At 35.8% G+C, this 20,373-nt stretch overlaps 3 pseudogenes; 1 reads left to right on the top strand and 2 right to left on the bottom strand.

Annotated features, from left to right (window-relative positions):
- Positions 1-680: 680 nt before the first annotated feature.
- Positions 681-1,349, bottom strand: LOC149225931 (ADP-ribosylation factor 2 pseudogene; annotated as a pseudogene).
- A 15,082-nt stretch (positions 1,350-16,431) lies between these two features.
- On the top strand, positions 16,432-17,800 carry LOC149225930 (pathogenesis-related protein 1-like; annotated as a pseudogene).
- Positions 17,801-19,589: 1,789 nt separating this feature from the next.
- Positions 19,590-20,117, bottom strand: LOC149225929 (ADP-ribosylation factor 2 pseudogene; annotated as a pseudogene).
- Positions 20,118-20,373: the final 256 nt, after the last annotated feature.

Genomic DNA, 20,373 nt, shown 5'->3' with positions numbered 1-20,373 from the left:
GGAAAACATAACAAAGGGTATGCATGCCTCTCTGGGTCTTACAGTAGGTACATAAAACATTTCAAGGACCACAACTAACCATTACAAAACAATATATGACATGTAGATTTGCTCTAATTACAATATGTGACTCATAATACACCATGATCATGAGTCTATTCCACAAACTGACACAAAATCGATTGTCAATCATCCCTTAATCTATGATACAACTCCTCTAATGACGTCTTCAGTGTTATTTCTTCATCATATCCTGCAAATTTGTGTATTTTCGGAATGACTAGTTCCGACACACACTAAAAAAATGTGACATAGTTGGTCAGACTAATGTCACTTTAGTAACAACCATAAGTACTATGACATGACATACTTAATATTAAAATCAACATTAAAATCATCAACATTAGCCCCAAACTCTTTCATTTCAACTTGATTGCTCACACCTTTATGATTCGACCAACAATTTCGAGCTGCCGGTTTAGATTGTGTGCAGCTCAACCATATTCAAATTTTGTTAATCGAACAAATCACCATATTCCTCTATGCTCCCTGGCTCGGGAATGGGAAACAGTTGGTGACCTCCATAACGCTTCCAACATTCGAACCCATATAAGAAATTGAATAGTAGTCAAAAGTTAGTTTGACTACACTTATTTCTTCAAACTATCTCTGATAAAAAATCAAATAAGACGACATTTCCCTAAAAATATTCCAAGAACCCAGTTCACCATATTTCTTTGAACCTTGTTTGCAATGTCGTTGGAGAGCCAATCCAAGCCCTCACTAGTAGTGGCACTAGTGCTTTGGATATACCAAGGCGCTGCCTAAGGGAATGCAGCCCCAAGTTTGTCAGTGATCACTGCAGCATTCATAGCATTTGGAAGATCTTGCTTATTTGTGAACATAAGTAATATAGCATCACGTAGTTCATCCCTTGCTTCTACAACATGGTATCTATCATTGCTATCAACCATAAAGATGAGACACTGAATATTTTGGAAGTAGTGTCTCTAGAGTGGATGAATCTTGTCCTGACCCCCAACATACCACACAGTGAAGCTGATGTTCTTGTACTCGACGGTTTCCACATTGAATCTGAAGGTAGTGATGGTCATAACATTTTCTCCTAGCTTCAGCTTATACAAGATGGTTGTCTTACCAGCGGCATCAAGACCAACCATCAGAATGTGCATTTCCTTCTTTGCAAAGAACCGACTAAAAAGCTTGGTAAAAGTGAGTCCCATCTTGACCACCTATTAGAGATCCCGAGTTGAAGGGTCAGATCTAATATTCAAGGGGAAAAGAATGGCTCCCCACAAAGAGATCTGAGACGCCTTTCGAACACCTAGCACTGCAACCGAAAAGGGGAGGGGGAGATACTACGAATGCCAGCCCCATTCCCAGTCTCGTTCCATCTTGACCACCTGTTAGAGATGCTGAGTTGAAAGGTCAGATCTTGTCTTACCCCCCAACATCCCACATAGTGAAGTTGATGTTCTTGTACATGACGGTTTCCACATTGAATCAAATGGTAGGGATGTTCGTAACATTTTCTCCCAACTTTAGCTTATACAAGATGTTCATCTTACCAGCAGCATTGATACCAACCATCAGAATGTGCATTTTCTTCTTTGCAAAGAACTGACTCAAAATATTGGTAAAAGTGAGTCCCATCATGACCACCTATTAGAGATCCCGAGTTGAAGGATTAGATTTGAGATTCGATGGGACAAGAATGGCTCCCTGCAAAGAGATCTCAGCTGCCTCTTGAACACCTAACATTACAACCAAAAAGGGGAGGGGGAGATACTGTGAATGCCAACCCCATTCCCAGTCCCATTCCAACTCTCAATCCCATCTTGACCACTTGTTAGAGATCCCAACTTGAAGGGTCAGATTTGAGATTCAAGGGGAAAAGAATGGCTCCCCACAAAGATATTTGAGACACCTCTCGAACACCTAACACTACAACCGAAAAGGGGAGGGGGAGATACTACAAATGCCAACCCCATTCCTAGTCCTAGTCCAAGTCCCTATACTAGCATGCCTCTTGGCACTGAGTGATGATGTTAAATGCCAGATCTTAGTGAAGTTCTCACAGAATCGAGTCACATGACCGATACATAGTGCCAGCTTGAATGATGCAAACCATAATTTCTCCATCAGTCCAACCCAAGCCAATCAACCTTCCACCAGGCCTCCAAAACTCACAGGCACCACCGTTCACTAGCTCTCTAGTTCCACACACACTCGTTTGTAGCAACGCCCATAGAGGTTTGCCTACACAGATCAATCATCCCTCCTCAGTGGCGATGCTTTGGATTTGCAATCACGATCGTCGATTACCAACAACCGATATACCAAATGAGATCCAATGCAATCAAAGTTTTCTGAACACGCATCTAGGCCAAGACACATGTCACTCAAAGTAAAAAAAACAGATCTACAATTCACAGTGACATCGCGACTCTTCACTGCTCCCTATGCTTGAATGAATGCAACTTTTATCCGGTGACTACAACAATCTATCAAGCAATCTTCCACTCAAAACACGGGCCACAAACATGAACAAATTTGATCCATAGGCCAAATCGACATTCTTAGTTCACGTTGGTCAAGCAAAAGGATATTTGATGCACCACGACAGATCTTGCCAATAGACTCTGCTCACACGACACGCAGCAGTGATACCAACAATCACTCACACCAGCGTTACAATTTGAAAAGTTGATCACCAATTAAAAAAAAATTATCACTACACTCCCTCGAACCTCACAACATTGATCGATGGACAAAAAAAGAAAAACTAAAACAATACACGTATACTTTCTTATTTCCGTGGCCCATGAGCTGCCAAGGGAAAACCCCTCATAGGCTCCAATAACAAGATAAAATTTGATATTTCAAACTATACACATTGATCAATTATGATATTACATATACAGGAAGTGTTGTCTCAAGATAAGGAAACTATCTTGGACACACAATCAGTTGGTTGAGAGAATATCTCAACCACGTAGCAAACTAGGGACATATAGGTATAACCACTCCTATAGAGTAGGAACAGACTCCTTAACATAGAAAGTCACAACTGAGAAAAGTAGGAATTACATTTTCCAATAGTTTCAATAGAGCCAAGGGAGACCCAAAGTCGATAGCTACAGTCTGGGTGAGAAGATATTTTTTTTTTTTTTGTTAAACAAATCCAAATAACGGACTCTACAATCTGTTACATGCTCACTATAATGCTAGAAAAAATGTTACACGTGTTATATTGCTGGAAAAGCTAGAAAGTTGTGTTCCACACAACAAATTTAACTGAAATTCTATTTCAAGAAAAAGGAAAAAATATGTGGGATATTTTTTAAAGTGATTTATTTTTTTTTAAAGAGAATTAAAAGAAAAAGAAAAGTGTTTTTATTGAAAAAATATTTTAGGGATTTGCAAAAGTCTGTTAGTCTGTAAAATTTTTATCTTTTGCTAAGCATGAAAGTATGTTGGATTCGGATAAAACCTTTTTGTATCATAAGCTTGTAGCAATTCCAAAGGACTTGATGATCCTTCAAATATTTATCCATTCATAAAAATATGGCCATTGTCCCTCGCTTCCTGTAGTTTTCTACTTAAACAGTCAATCACAAGGAGGAAAAGCAGAGGGGATAGAGCGCAACCCTGTCTCAACCCTCTGTGAGCATTGAAGAATTGTGAAGACAACCTATTTATAATGACTACAAAATTTGTGTCAATAATACATGCCATAATCCATATAAAGTTCATAGGGGAGATACCTATTTTGATCAGTACCATTTTAAGGAATTCCCAATCTATGCAGTCGTAGGCCTTAATCAGGTCTACCTTTAGTAAACATGATTTTTTCTTCTGAGTTTTTATTGTGTGTACCAACTCCTGAATGATGCCAATGGCATCCTATATCTGTTTACCTTCCAAAAACCCAGATTGTTCAACAGTGATGTGCTTCGACAAAACCGAATTGAGTTTGCTTGCTATCAATTTTGATATCATCTTTTACACTAAATTATAATGAGAGATTGATCTATAATCAACAAATGTCTTAGATTTCTCCTTTTTATATATCAGTTCTATGAATGTGGCATTGATGGCCCCCAAAATGTATCAATGGATCCTTGATTCTTCAGCAATCGCCAGAAGGTCTGGCATCATCAACTCAATGAAGTGTAGAAATTATTCTACCCTCCACCCGTTTGGTGTAGGACTCTTTTCCTTGGCAAAATCCTTCAATATCTCTATCAACCCTGCCCTCATAATCAGTTGTCCTGCCTTTTCGTTATCCTCTTCGAAGAACATGTTGGAGACAAGAGATATATATTAAATTTGGGATGAATAATCATGTTCCTGAGCCTTGTATATCCCTTTAAAATGTGTAACAATTTCGTGTTCTATAGTCAATTGAGTGGAATATATATTACCTGTAGCATCCCTAATCTTCCTTCTGGAGTTAGACTGCTTCTTGAGATTATATTGCATGTGGAAGAATATGTAATTTTATCTCCATCCTTAACCCAAATCTCTCAAATTTTCATATAGATATCTTCTTCCTATGATCGAAGAATCACACTCCTCTTTTCCTCCAGCTCAATAATTTTGGTTTTGTATGATTCTAAGAAGTATAGAGGGTCTGCAGGATCATTATAATATCAGAGTATGTAGTCTATCTCTTTTAGGGCTTTAAGTTCTTCCTCCTTCTTCTATTTGATCCATGAATAGGCTTCTCCTTTTAGGGATTTTAATTTCTGGAAAATTGATGACATGCAGTTCGGCGGGGAAGGAGTCATTACCTCGTTCCACAAATTCTAAAGTAGGTTATTGGAATCTTCTATATGCAACCATTCAGATTAAATTTGAAAGGGTAGATCCTCTTCTTTTTCTCCCCATCCTATAATAGCATGATTGGCTAATAATCAGAAATAAATGAAGGGATAATACAAGATCTAATACCCACCAGATGATTGTATAGAGTTTGATTCACCAATAATCTATCAAGTGTCTTAGATATACCCTCATCTCCAATGCGCGTGATCCTCCATGTAGGGCCGATGGGATCTAGAGCTACACCAATAAGTGCATTCGCTTCCAACATACCTATGTAGTATGTGGATAAATAATACAAGATCGTTATTCACGGATAGTTATTTGTAAATGGATAAATGTAGGAAAAATAATATTGAAAAGAATGAACATTTTATACATAAATGATAAATGTAAAAACATAATATTGAAAAAAAAGTGTAATATTCAACATTTTTTACTAGTATTATATGATTTTTATGTAAAATGTAGAGAATTGAATGTGATCATATAATTTAGTTATATCAAGTGCATGATTTAAGCACTACAACTTTGGTGGAGGGGAATCTAACTGCTAATAATCTATATACTTTACTTATATTAAGTGTATGATTTAAGCACTATAACCTTGGTAGATAGGAAATATAATCCCTAATAATGTATTGGTAGATGGCAACTTGGTTCTATGACAAAGGGTCCATAACAATTAAATAATTAAATTATAAAAATGTATTATGATTAATAAAATATATTAATGGAAAAGGTTGAAAAAACATTGTTATTAGAAAAAATAATACAACAGTTAATAGAAAGCAAGCAAGGAATGATTGTAGGTTAATAAATATTTATTACTAAAAATAAATATGATAATAAATGGAAAGAAAATATTAATTATAGAAAAATTTATATATATAATTTCTTTTTTGGATAATTAATTTATGAGGACACTTCACAACTACATTGTTATTAGAAAGAATACAACAATTAATAGAAAGCCAACAATGAATAATTATAAGTTAATAAATATTTATTGTTAAGTAATAAATATGATAATGAATGGAAAGAAAATATTAATTATGGAAAAATTGGTATATTCAATAATTTTTTGGATAATTAATTTATGAGGACATTTGGTGATTAGAGTATTTTTTTAAAAAAATTATTAATTCTAACAAATAGATTTTAAACCACATAAAATTAGTCATCCACTAATGAAAAATTAGAAATTCAAATTTTAAAAATTAAAAATTTGATTTTTCAATTTCTTAAAAGAAAATATATTTAATTTTACCAAAACTTTAATAAACTTTGCAAATAGTTTTTAAAAAATTTGCAAATTAATTAAGAGTCAAAGTATTTTGGCCCAAACTGATTACAATATACTCTGTCGTAGGCAAATGGAAATTTTATGGGTTAAATTTAGTAAATGGATTCATAATTCATGTGAAATATTTAGCTGGTTTTGAGAGCTTTGAGATTTCATAAAATCCACAGTATTCTTTTTTGAGGCTCGACGTTTTGGGACAATCGTTTGATGTAAAAATGATTGGCCCAAACTTTATGGGATAAAATTAATGTATTTTAAAATCGTCAAAAACTCAGAGAGACTATATATAAACATTAGAAATTATATTTTTTTAACAAAATTATTTCCAAGTATTTTAAAGTTCGCATATGAGAGATTAGAAATATTAACCAAAATTTTTACACTTCAAAATAATTTTTCATACATAAAATTAAAAATAAATTGTGATTGAAAATGTAAACTAGCACAATTACCAATTGTAAAGTTTTTACACATTAAAATAAATTTCTATTCTTAAAATTTGAAATTTCCCCTTTGATTGAAAATGTAAACTGGCATGCCCATGGGGCTTTGGATTGACGGTGAATGTGTGTACTATTAAGGCACTCCCTGCGATAGGTCACTGGTTCAAATCCACCGTGGGTGCTTACCAACAAAAAAAAAACAAAAAAATGTAAACTGACACAATTATCAAACATTTGATATACATCTCATCAAACCTAATTAAGAATAGTATATGTGTTAGTGAGGTGATAGTGATGTGTGTGTCATTAGTGTGTTCAAGTTATTTATACAAAGTCAATCTATGTGTCAGTGAGGTGATAGTGATGTGTGTGCCATGTGTGTGAGAGCTAAATATTAGCATAGCTATCCTTAGTGTTTGGAATCTTTATAATCATGTAATCTTTGAACCATTGAATTAAGCAAGCAATGTAATTGAACAACAGTTAGGGTTTTGAGTGTGTTAATTTTGTGTTTCCTTCTCTGTCCGTTTATCAAATTGATATTAGAGTGAGCTTTCAACAAAGCTGAGCGAGAACCAAGGTTAGCAATTGCAGTCTGCCTGAGAAGAGAATTTTTTTTGTTAAAGAAGTCCACTATAATGCATTGTGAAATCTATTCCAAACTTATTATAATGTTGGAAAAACCCTACACTCGTTATACTACTGGAGAAACCATAAAGTTGTGTTACACGCAACAAACTTATGATAATTCGGGATACTGTGACCTCCTTGCAGTGAGAGGCAAGTTATCAGTAATGTGGGTCCTCTTCATAAAACAATGCATTAGTAACATGCACCTGCATAGTGCAAGGCTCATTAGCAAAGCCCAAATCACGTTGGAAATTATTGAAAATAGTGCTTTATGTATTTGAAAGGTATATATTTATAATTTTATTTATGAAGGGATAAAACTAAAGGTGATTTGAAGAAAATGTTTTTTATTTGAGGTTGAAGTTTATTAAAAGGACACGTATAAAAGGTGTGTGTTCTAAAAGAAATAGATTGGTTACAAACAAGCCTAGATCCATCTTGACCCCCAATCTATCAAGTGTTGAGAGGGATCAAATCTCTCGATATGCAAACCTATTTTTTGAGTGCAAAACTTGAGGAAATGTTTGCACCTTGAGATATTTGATCGCCCTCAATGCTTGATAGATTTGGGGTTAATATGGATATAGAATGGTTATATAATATTGTATAATATCTATATTTGTATCTATGTGTATCTTTCTTATTCCCTCTCTCTATCTCACCCCCCAAACATACACATTCTCTCTCCATATCTATATCTCACTCTCCCTCTCTTTCTCTCCCTCTCTCTCACTTCCCCTTCTCTCTCTCTCTCTTTCCCTTCTTTCCCTCTCACTCTGCTCTCCCTCTTGCCTCACACTCTTCTCTCCCCCTCGCTCTCTTTCCATCTATCTCTTATCACTCCCTCTCTCTCTCCACCTTTCTCCCTCTATGTGTTTCTTCTTCTCTCTCTCTCTCTCTCTCTCTCTCTCTCTCTCTCTCTCTCTCTCTATTGAGTCATCTCTCTCTTTCTTTCTCTTTCTCCCTCTCTCTCCCACCTCCCTCTCTTGTTAGAATTTCGGAAAGGCAGAAAGGTTTTCTTATACTTGATAATTACTTGTGATGTTCTTGAATTCTTATTAGGTTTTATTTATATATTATTTATTTTAGTTCACCAAGTAATTACCAAAGCAAAAGCACATAAAATAATGGACACTAGATATAGGAACTATGTTAGGAAAAAACCCCTCTCGAGGAGAAAGACGAGTCCAAATTTTCTTCCTTTCAATACTATTCTTTGAGACTCTTCACCCTAGACAAATATGAAACCTTCGCTCCACACCAATTCAAAATCCTAGATCTATGACCTATCTTCCAGCAACTTCAACAATGTAGCAGCTTCCGGCATCAAGCAGCTTTCTGCATCAGCAAAACTTGGAAAACTTCAATCTCCCAAACTAGGGCATGAAACAAAGAGAGAGGCACCAAAATTTCATTTTTAAATTTCTCCTTAGACTCTGCCCAACTCGCACTTCCTTTGGCTTCCTTAGAGATCTCGAATTTTCTGGGGATGAGATGATTTGAATGAATTTAACTTTGCTTCTATTTGTAGGTTTCAAGGTAGGTCGTATTGATGTCCTTAGGCTGACTTCATCTCTTCTAGGCCAACTTGATGTGGAAAATATATATATATATATATATATATATATATATATATATATATATATCAAGGAGATCTAATCTTAGGATCATCAAATCTTGTCTTATACATTGTATTCATTGTAAACTGAGCTTCACCATTCAAAGTGGACTGTAATTATTGGATTGCTATCTTTTTCAAAGCACGTGCCTCATAACACCTTTCCATAATGCTAAGGCTTCTACTAAGTTGCTAGAAACATTGCGAAGGCCCTATAAAAAATAAACTATTAGATCTTTTCTGAGACCATATAGACTCTCACCCCAACTTGTCGCTCTATTACTTAATTGTTATAAAATATTATATTTAAAAATAAAACAAAACTATTATATTTATCAAAACCACTTATATTATAAAGTTAATAATAGATGTTTATTAAACAAAATTATAAAAACAATCTTTTATATTGATATTTATAATTATTATAATATTAATTATGTTATTTTATCAAAATAGTTATTAAAATTTAAATATTTATATAAATATATTAAATTTTTACATTAAACATAATTATTGTATTTTAATTATTTTAGAATTTTATTAAAATTCATAATTTCAAATTTAATTTTCTCATGATTATATTATTTAATTTTAATTTCATTTTTTTATAAAAATTATTAAATACAATTACTTTTTCATAAATTGTAAAATGCTTAGAAAATAGTCATTTCCTCATTTTTTTGTAAGTCAAAGATTTGATATTAATTCAAAAGATGATTACAATGTGAGTAGAGAAGTTGCCAATAAACAAAAGCCTCACTCCTACTAGATTTGTTGGCCAACAAATACATACAAGAAAGGATGGATACTAACTAAACAAACTGGGATATTTCATGTCAATATCCCAACTAGCACAAAACTGAGAGAAAAAAAATGCTTCCAACTTTCCTCATTCCATATTATCATCGTTGGGACCCTGTGCAGAGTTACATCTATTAGTCAGGCGATGAAAGGTATCATGGACGTGAGACTCCATGTGCGCCAACTGCCTTTTGAAACTATCCATCTGATCTTGCAAGTGTTTCTGATTACGATGTAGTGACTCATGGAAATCTAAGATGCATCCTTGGTTGTGCAAAATATCATTAAGAAAATTGAGAATTTCATTGTGGTCATTTCGATTGTCTTGAGCTTGTTGGTCCACCAAAGCTTGGACAAGGCGAATCTAAGCTTCTTAAATCAAAAGGGGGTGACAGATCAACTCCCCTATGAGAGCCACCAAGAATTTGATCAAGCTCGCCCTCTTTCGCCAAAGGATCCCCTTGCAATCTATCTCCTTGGCCCCGCTGGCCACCCGCAAAATGAGAACGACCACGTCATTGCAACATAGGTGGCCTATTGAGTAAAATACACCCACCCTCAACAAATGGTCGTTCTAACTATGTAAAGAGGATGTGATCCAGGTGGATGTTGGTGGCCACCCACCTATCCCACTTGGACCCCCACAACTGTCTCTTTCAGTTTTTCAGTTTCCATAATTGTAGCATAATTTACTATTTTTAGCAGTTTTTCGAGTCCTGAACTTCCACAGCCGTTTTGAGGCCCTAAATGGTGTTTTTTTGGAAATCTGGGAGGAACATGGGTCCATGGGCTGATGTTGCTCTTCCCAAAGTGGTACTGCTCAGATAGATATTTCTAACGAGCTATTGTATGCGTCAAACAAAGATCGGGTGCCAAAGTTATGACCCCGGGAAGTTGATGTACCAACTTACCAAAACGGGGCCCACAATTTGGTGTTTCATTTTCTAGGGTTAGGTTTTTGGATGTTAAGGGTTTTCCATTATTTCTCAACAATAAATAGGCCTTCAAGCCTCATTGTAACACAATTTAGAGACATGTAACCGCCACATCTCTTCTCAGAGATAAGCTACCATTGCCATAGCTGGTTTATTTCCACTTCTGTTTTAAGCATATTTCAGTATTTTACATTAATGAAATGAAATATTATTTCCACCGCATCTTTGTGTATATGGTTATCTATGTATTTTGTTGCATTCCTATTTAAATCTAGATTAATGGTATGAGAGCGGTCTGCTTTTTCTCTGTTTTTCCTTGCATGTCCCCAACAAGGTCAGGATATAAGGAGTTAGGGCTTGAACTGGTCGAACCTTTGCAAGACCAGCCTCATATATCCCGACGGCCTCCCATGGTAGATGAAAGGAAAGACGAGGGGGCAGGAGATCCTATCAAAATCTTGCTCGAAGAAGCCCTCGACCATCAAAGGAATGCGATGATGGACAACTTTTCCCAGATCCTTCAGTTGCTACCCCGAGGCGACGCATCGGCTTCCAACAGCTACTTTGGAAATGCCATACCCTTTAAGGTACAAGTTAATTTTGAAACCCCCATCTTCAAGGGTCAAATAGATGCAGATGTCGTAGATAAATGGTTAAATCTGTTAGAGGGTTATTTTTTTGTTCATAATTCTTCCAATCGGGAAAGGATTATTTTTGCCCTTCCCAAAGCATCCCCCCACGTCAAGGACTGGTGGGAAACCTACTGTGAGCAGAAGGATGAAAGTACGGGCTGACTATTTTTAGCTGCACCCACTTGGGATTCATTTCGGGATGCCATCAAGGAGCAGTACTACCCTATCAAAATCTGTCAGGACAAATACATAAACCAGAACATGCTGTGGTAGGTATAGGACCAAGATGTGCTAGAGTTCACAAACATTTTTGATACCCTTCACACACATTTGGGTATCAAGGATTCTGAGCTGCATTTGGTACTCAAATACCACGGCTGCCTACACATGTACATCCAAGAAGAGATGGAGTTCCTGAACATCACTTCGCTCGGCACGACGTATCGATACACTTTCAAAATCGAGCAGAAGTTCAAACAGAAGAAGCGAGACTTTAGACCTGCAAATCCGAAGACCAAAGGAGAAAGCCAAGGCGGGGTGACCCAAGACAACGCGTCAAAGCCACAAGAAAAGAACAACACCACGAAGTCGAAGAAGGACACATGAAAGTGGTGTGAGTTTTGTAAGAGCCCCACCTCACAGCACAAGTGAGCGTCGGACCATGCAGTTGCTGGTGCCCGAGTTGAAGGCTTCAGAATCCGATGAATGTTCTGACCCTGAGTCAGATTCTGACAAAGGGAATGGCAAAGGGAAGTAGATCATTGATGCAGAGCCCAGCATCGCCGTTGCCACCGCCAAGATCTAGAAGAATGAGCCTGAAGATCCAGAGGAGTGGGAGCATCTTTTCCACTCACAGATGTGGGTGAAGGGTTCACCACTAGAATTCATTGTCAACAGTGGCAGCCAAAAGAAACTCATTTTAGCAGAGGTTGTGAAGTGGTTGGGCTTACCGACTACACCAGACCCGCAGCTGTACAGTATCAGGTGGCTTCACCAAGGATGAGATCTTTGAGTTTGCCAGCAGTGTCGCCTTCCCTACAACATCAAGCCCTTCACAGAGGAGGTATTGTGTGACGTTACACCTCTGGATGTTTGTGATGCATTATTTGGCTAGCCATACTTGTGGAGGCAACATGCTGTGTATGAGTCAAGGCCTCACGCTGTTATTATTACTTGGAGTAATTCATTATATCGGATACTGAAGGTAGCCCCGCCTACTACAACCTCTTTGATCTCTGCTAAGAAATGCAACAAGATCGTCCCCCAGACAAGGAAATTCATTTTCTGTCTGGTTCGCTCCTAAATTAAGGGGAAGATCGTAGCCACATCCATGACCCTCGTGAAGGGTTCCTCCACGCAGCAATAGCAACAAAGGGATACAGTCATGACAAAACACAATAACAACTTCTCCTCACCTAGAGCGGTACTACGCAAGTTTCATGTGGGCAACAAAGTCTGGTTGCATCTGCAGAAAGAACCCCTGACAAGAGACCATCAGAAGCTCAAACCACTCCAACATGGTCCTTACAGTATTACCAATGTTGTGGGAAACAATGCTTTGGAGCATAACATTCCTCTATTCCTTTGCTTGCACTGATCGTTTAATGTGGAATGCCCTCGACCATGCTTCCCACCATTGGACACATTAGAGATTGCAAAACAGCTCACCAAGGACCAAGCTCAGCAGATGGAGGAACTCAATGCAATGGAGACCATTGTTTCCTAAGGGGGGAGGAATGATCCAAGTGGATGTTGGTGGCCACCCACCTATCCCACTTGGACCAACACAATTGTCTCTTTCATTTTTTCAGTTTCCGTAATTATAGCACACTTTATTATTTTTAGCAGTTTTTCAGGTCCTGGAATTCCGAAGCCATTTTAAGGCCCTAAATGGCATTTTTTTAGGAAATTTGGGAGCAACATGGTTCCGTGGAATGATGTGGCTCTTCCCAAAGTTGTAGTGCTCAGATAGATCTTTCTATCGAGCTATTGTACACGTCAAACGAAGATCGGGTGCCAAAGTTACAACCCCGGGAAGTTGATGTACCAACTTACCTAAAACGGGGCCCACAATTTAGGGTTTCATCTTCTAGGGTTAGGTTTTGGTATGTTAAAGGTTTTCCATTGTTTGTCAACAATAAATAGGCCTTCGAGCCTCATTGTAATACAGTTCAAAGGCATGTAGCCACCACATCTCTTCTTAGAGATAAGCTACCATCGCTCTAGCTGGTTTATCTCCACTTTTGTTTGTAAGCATATTTCAGTATTTTACATTAATGAAATGACATATTATTTCCATTGCATCTTTGTGTATAGGGTTATCTCTGTATTTTGTTACGTTCTTGTTTAAATCTAGATCATGATGCCTCTCTTCTGGACCCACCAAGGTTTGAAAATTGAAGAGGGCTCCACCAACCCCAACTGAGAATGGTTGAGAAGTTGTAGTTTCCTCGGGAAACCCACCTCAAACCCCAAATACATACTCTAAACAATAAGCAACAGACATCCACAATGGATTGTGGTCAGTGAGATAAAAAACAAGATTTGGAAGGGGTGTTCCTAAACCCAACACTACAAGGACTCAAATAGCCAAGTGCCCAAAACAAAAAAATTCTCCATGCTCCTGACACTAACCAGCAATGACTAAGAAGTGCCAAGCTTGTCTCTGGCCCATAGACCTCTGAAAGAAGAAGAATAATGCTAAACTTCCTAAATAAAAATAGAGTGGGATGATTATTCCCTTAAATTTGTTTAAATATTGTACATAACACAAATTCAAGCAACCCTGGGAGAAAACTAGGCTGGAATACTAAAGAAGACTGAATAATCCACCCAAAATGGAGAGATTGGGAAAAAATTACCTCAGATAATCTATTGACATCCAACATGACCTTCCTTGCATTGCACAGCCAGACCGCTTGGAAGGATCCTCACAATGGGTTGTTGCCTTCACCACGAATATTTCCATCAGTGTAAAGGCCCAATAAATCAGTCGAACCCGGGTCCCAAATTACAAACTGAGCAACGAGAGGAACTTGCAGTTCATCCTTCTCAGACCTCTGAACCACTATGCAAAACACACCTCTAGTAGTGAAGCAACTCAGGGCTCGGAGAAGTCCACTTGTAGAATTGGAGCCAGCACTTCCATCCTCTGCTACAAACTTCATAGCCCTATTGTTCCGAATGATTTTCCGAGTTAGCAACCTCTCTAATTTTCCTTCCACCGTCTCAAGAACATTCGTCGAGCAGATTCTCAACGCTCTTGCACCAACATGTTTATGCATTAAGATGGTCGCGTGGGGGATAATCATTCCCATCTTCCATAGTACTTCCCTCAATCATCACCCGAGCGGGAAGATTCATTTTGTCTATTAGTTAGAATACATGTTTCAATTATTTACTTAAATTTATTTAACTTTTATTTTTTAATAATATAACTTTTAATTTAACATTTTTATTAAAAATAAAAATATTGAATAAATAACTAGTTTAATGTGCCTATTTTGAAATATCGATTCAAAAATTCAATCTAGTTATCAATATTTATTATGTAGATGATAGAGATTTAACATCCATAAAATATTATAGGATATTCATAGCAATATACGAGAGTTGAGTTTTATCTAATTTATATTAAAAAAATTAATTAATAGTAGTAATAAAGTTATAATTTAGTTAATTTTATGATTTTTTTAGTTTTAGTAATGTAAAACCTATTATGAAATGTTTTGATGCTTATTATAAATAGATATCTATTAGACTTAATTTATATAATTATAACATTTACTAGACTAAATTTATATAATTGCAATAGTTTTAATATTTTAAATATAATATTTTATATGGTGTAAATAAGATAATGGTTAAATACATGTTTTTTCACTAAAATATATTCAAAAATTACAAATTCACATCCCAAGAAAATAAAATATAATTTGTATGCATATGTTTAATTAACTTTAATTTTATTATAATTAATTTTGTTTTCATATGGAAAGAGAATAAAATATAATATGCACACATATCTCTAATTAACTTTAAATTTATCATAATTACAATTTTGTTAGTAAACACATCATAGAAATACCTTCCATTTGCTTCTCATACATATTTCTTTGTTGTAATTATTGTTTACACTTAAATCTATGACATGACCTGTTTTTCACATTCAAATTTATCACATCTACTTGTTTTTCATCAAAATATATTCCATTTTCTTATTATGCTTATTTCTTTATTATATTGGTAAGATATATAGCATTATGAAATTAAATTTATTATTATTAAATAAAATTTTATTTCTATTTATTTCAAATATGATTGGTGGAAATGTTTCTCCTCTTATTGTGTAATGGTGGAAAAAAATGACTTATGTGTACTCTATTATTAATTACTACGTACTATATCACTTATTACTATCTACAATAAATATAAATATTTTGAAAAAAAACATTATATATTAATTACTTTGTACCTTAAACACAAATAGTTTTTAATTAAATTCAAAAATTCCATTTTCCCATTTGTATAAAGTATTAAATATACAATTTTTATGTGTTTTATTTCTTAATTAAAAAATAATTTAAAAAAATATAAATTAAAAAAAACCTATATAAAAATATATAAAAATAACATGTCTAAGGATTAAATAGACAATTTTCAATTTTTATGGGTTTTTTTTAATGATGAAAAAATCAATGAATCTGAAGAGCACATTAATAAAGTTCACTTACCAGAAGCGACATTTGAAAAGCCGGTAATCAACCTCCGTAATGACACAGTAATAAGCTCAAAAACCCGAACGCTTTCGAAAAGCGTAATGCGCTGTCAAAATCCGAGCAGCGGTTCAAAGGCCTACGTAACAAATTCATAAACGTAATTGGTGATTCTGAAATAAATGTAGAATTGTAAACCATCATTGGAAATCCGTGAGCCTACGTAACAAATTCATAAACGTAATTGGTGATTCTGAAATAAATGTAGAATTTTAAACCATCATTGGAAATCCGTGATGGGGTTCGCAGTTGCACTAACATGCCTTTTCCAGTATTGCCTTTGACATTCTCGACGGAATACGATTGCAAAGAATTCACTCAGGATCACATTACCCCCTGATTGTGACATCTCACGGACTACTACTCCTCTTAAATGCACCGTTTTCGGTGTTAGCCTTTATATACCCTTTCTTGTTGTAAATAGACTTCTTTAGGTAATCAAGATGGTGAGTGGGACTGCAACAAGTGAAGATTTGAGTGAGGTGGAAGCAAGGAGATTATGGAACGCCCTGGTGAAGGACAGCCACAACCTCCTTCCAAAGATTTTTCCTAATTTTTTCTCTTCCGTCACAAACAGTTTCATCTAAGAAACTGCTAAAAGAATAAAAATAGAAACATCTAAGAGACTGAGCATTACTAAATAGAGATATATTCTAATACCCTCCCTTAATGCTCAATCTATTTACAACACCAATAGACCCGCGAAATTTTACAAATTTATCAGGACCAAGAGGCTTGGTGAAAATATCGGCGGGCTGCTCTGTTGTGGGAACATAGTGCAACTGAACTGAGCCGTCTTCAACCAAATGTCGAATGTAGTGGCAGTGAGTTTCCACATGCTTTGTTCGTTCATGAAAGACTGGATTCTTGGCAAGTTTGAGCACTCCCTGATTATCACAAAACAAAGAAGTAGGCTCTGTCTGAAAAACATGCTTATCTGCAAGCATACGACGAAGCCAAACTGCCTCACAGGCTGCCTTAACTGCTCCCCGATACTCTGCTTCTGTTGAGGAGAGAGCCACTACCTGTTGCTTCTTACGGAAGGAACATGTTCTGAAGACCTTTTAGCCATAAAGGCGTAAAAGGCAGAATCTGTCTGCTCTGATACCATAAAAGAATGCTCTAATACCATAAAAGAATGTTCAATGAATTAATTCACATGGACCAAACAGCTCAATGATAATACAAAGATATTTACAAGAATAGAAACATCAGGTTTCTATGTAGAATATAGAACAAACAGTTTCATCTAAGAAACTGCTAAAAGAATAAAAATAGAAACATCTAAGAGACTGAGCATTACTAAATAGAGATATATTCTAATAGATGAAGGAGTCGGCACCATCAAGCAGCTCAACTTCACCCCTGGTATTACGGTTATAAAATCAACATTAATCGGGGATAAATCAATATTTATATTTCAGCTTCTAATATTTTCCTCTACTGAATGATTTCAGCTACGCGAAGGAGCGAGTCGATGAAATGGACGAGGAGAAGATGGTCTTCAAGTATACCACCATAGAAGGAGGGCTGCTGGGCAAGAAACTGAGTGCCTCAAACTTTGAGCTTAAAATCGTTCCCAGGAAAGAAGGCGGCTGTGTAGTGACTTGGATCTGCAACTACGAAACCCTCCCTGGCGCTCCGATTGACGACAGCAAAGCACAATAGATGAACAGAGTAATGCCATGTTCAAGAAGATTGAGCAGTATCTGCTCTCCAACCCCACCTTATACTACTAAATCTACATCTATGCATCTATCTATCTGTCCAAACTATGTTTTATGGAACGGGCTATCTACAATAAAAGAGGAAATGGCTATGATATCTGTACCTTCTAGTTATCGTTTTACTCGTCGCTAATTCCGTCTCTGTAACGTTGCATTGTTATGAATCCGAGGGCCTATTAACTAAATTTTTCATACAGGATATTGCATGGTTTTTAACTTTTTTATCGGTTTATCATAATGTAATAATCATGCATATATTTTTTAAATGATATTTATATGTTCTGTTATTCACACTGAAAATATTTTCAATGCCCTTAAACGTTACAATAACTCAAAACTATCCTCAAGTGCAGTCCGATGAAATCCCCATAACACTGCATTTTAATCCATTTTTAACCACATTAAACGATTATGGATGCCTGCTATGTTGGAATGTTTGGAAATAGGAGGATTGTGAGCAACCCCTTCAGACTAGGATATATCACCGCAACTGTACTTAGATCTAAAACTCCACATCCCTGGACAAACTTATAGAAATATAAGTACTTCCATTTGAAATATTGTCTGGTAAAATTCATTTTGTTTTTGTGTTGTACTATAGTTGAATTCCTTAGCAGAAATTCCTTACCAGGGACAACCATACAATTTACAATTTGAAAGAGGGGTTGTCTACTGAAACCATAAATTTGGCTATATCGTAGATTTCTGGCCAGAATCCTCTAAAAAAAATTCAAAAAATCAGAATGTTAGAGTGTTTGAATCACTTATTAACTTTTATGGTGGAAATGGATTCAGCATCATCAGGAATCTCTGGTGCACCCAAAATTTTGAAGTTTGATAGCTATAAACCAGAAATTTTTGAATTCTGCCAATTTTTATCATAATCTTGCCAGAATTTCCATTATTTTGTCGTCTCTTTAGATTACGGGTGTTGACGATATCATTCTTGATATCATTTAACTTCTTTGGATATATTAGTCAGCTTTGGAAAAATAATATTGAAAAGAATGAAAATTTTATGGATAAATGTAAAAAAGTAGTTCTATCACAAATGATCAGCAACAATTAAATAATTAAACTATAAAAAAAATATTATGATCAACAAAATACATTAATGGAAAAGGTTGAAAAAACATTGTTATTAAAAAAAGAAATAGAATAATTATAGGTTAATAAATATTTATGATAAAAATAAATATGATAATAAATGGAAAGAAAATATTAATTATGGAAAAATTTATATATTTAATTTATGAGGACACTTCACAACTTCATTGTTATCAGAAAGAATACAACAATTAATAGAAAGTCAGCAATGAATGACTACAAGTTAATAAATATTTATAGTTAAAAACAAATATTATAATGAATGGAAAGAAAATATTAATTATGGGAAAAGTTATATATTCAATTTTTTTATAATTAATTTAATGACCAGTTCCACCACACACTAGAAAAATGTGACATTAGTTGGTCAGACCAATGTCATTTCAATAACAACCAGAAGTACTATGACATGACATACTTATTATTAAAATTAACATTAAAATCATCAACATTAGCCCCAAATTCTTGCATTTCAACTTGATCGCCAACACCTTTATGATTCGACTAGCAATTTCTAGCTACCCATTTAGAGTCTCTGCAGCTCAAGCATCTTCAAATTTTGTAAATCAAACAAATCACCACAGTCCTCTACGCTCCCTCGCTGGGGAATGGGAAACAGTTGTTGACCTCCATAATGCTTCCAATATCCAAACCCATAGAAGAAATTGAATAGTAGTCAAAAGTCAGTTTCACTGCACTTATTTCTTCAAATTGTCTCTCACAAAAACTCAAAGAAGGCGACATTGCCCTAAAAAGATTCCATGAACCTAGTTCACCATATTTCTTGAAGCCTTGTTTGCAATGTTGTTGGAGAGCCAATCAAAGCCCTCATACAAGCCCTCACCAGAAGTGGCACAATTTCTTTGGGTATACCAGTGGCACCGCCTAAGCGAATGCAGCCCAAGTTTGTCAGTGATCTCTACAACATTCATAGAATTTGGAAGGTATTTCTTATTTCTGAACACAAGTAATATAGCATCACGTAGTTCATCCTCATTCAGCAATCTATGTAGTTCATCCCTTACTTCTAAAACATGGTATCTATCATTGCTATCAACCACAAAGATGAGACACTGAGTATTTTGGAAGTAGAGTCTCCATAGTGGACGAATCTTGTCCTGCCCCCCAACATCCCACACAGTGAAGTTGATGTTCTTGTATTTGACGGTTTCCACATTGAATCCAATGGTAGGGATGTTCGTAACATTTTCTCCCAACTTTAGCTTATACAAGATGGTTGTCTTACCAGCGGCATCGAGACCAACCATCAGAATGTGCATTTCCTTATTTGCAAAGAACCAACAAAAGCTTGGTAAAAGTGAGTCCTACCTTGATCACCTATTAGAGATCCCAAGTTGAAGGATCAGATCTGAGATTTGAGGGGACAAGAATGGCTCCCCCAAAGAGATCTGAGACACCTCTCGAACATCCAGCAGTTTAACAGAAAAGGGGAGGGGGAGATACTATGAATCCCAACCCCACTCCCAGTCCCAATCCAAGTCTCGGTCCCATCTTGACCACTTGTTAGAGATCCCAAGTTGAAGGGTCAGA

Source organism: Pinus tabuliformis, chromosome J (assembly GCF_031772625.1).
Source record: "Pinus tabuliformis cultivar Carrire ecotype Pingquan chromosome J, CPIR1, whole genome shotgun sequence".
Lineage (NCBI taxonomy): Eukaryota > Viridiplantae > Streptophyta > Pinopsida > Pinales > Pinaceae > Pinus > Pinus tabuliformis.
This window is presented reverse-complemented; position numbering and strand designations above follow the sequence as displayed.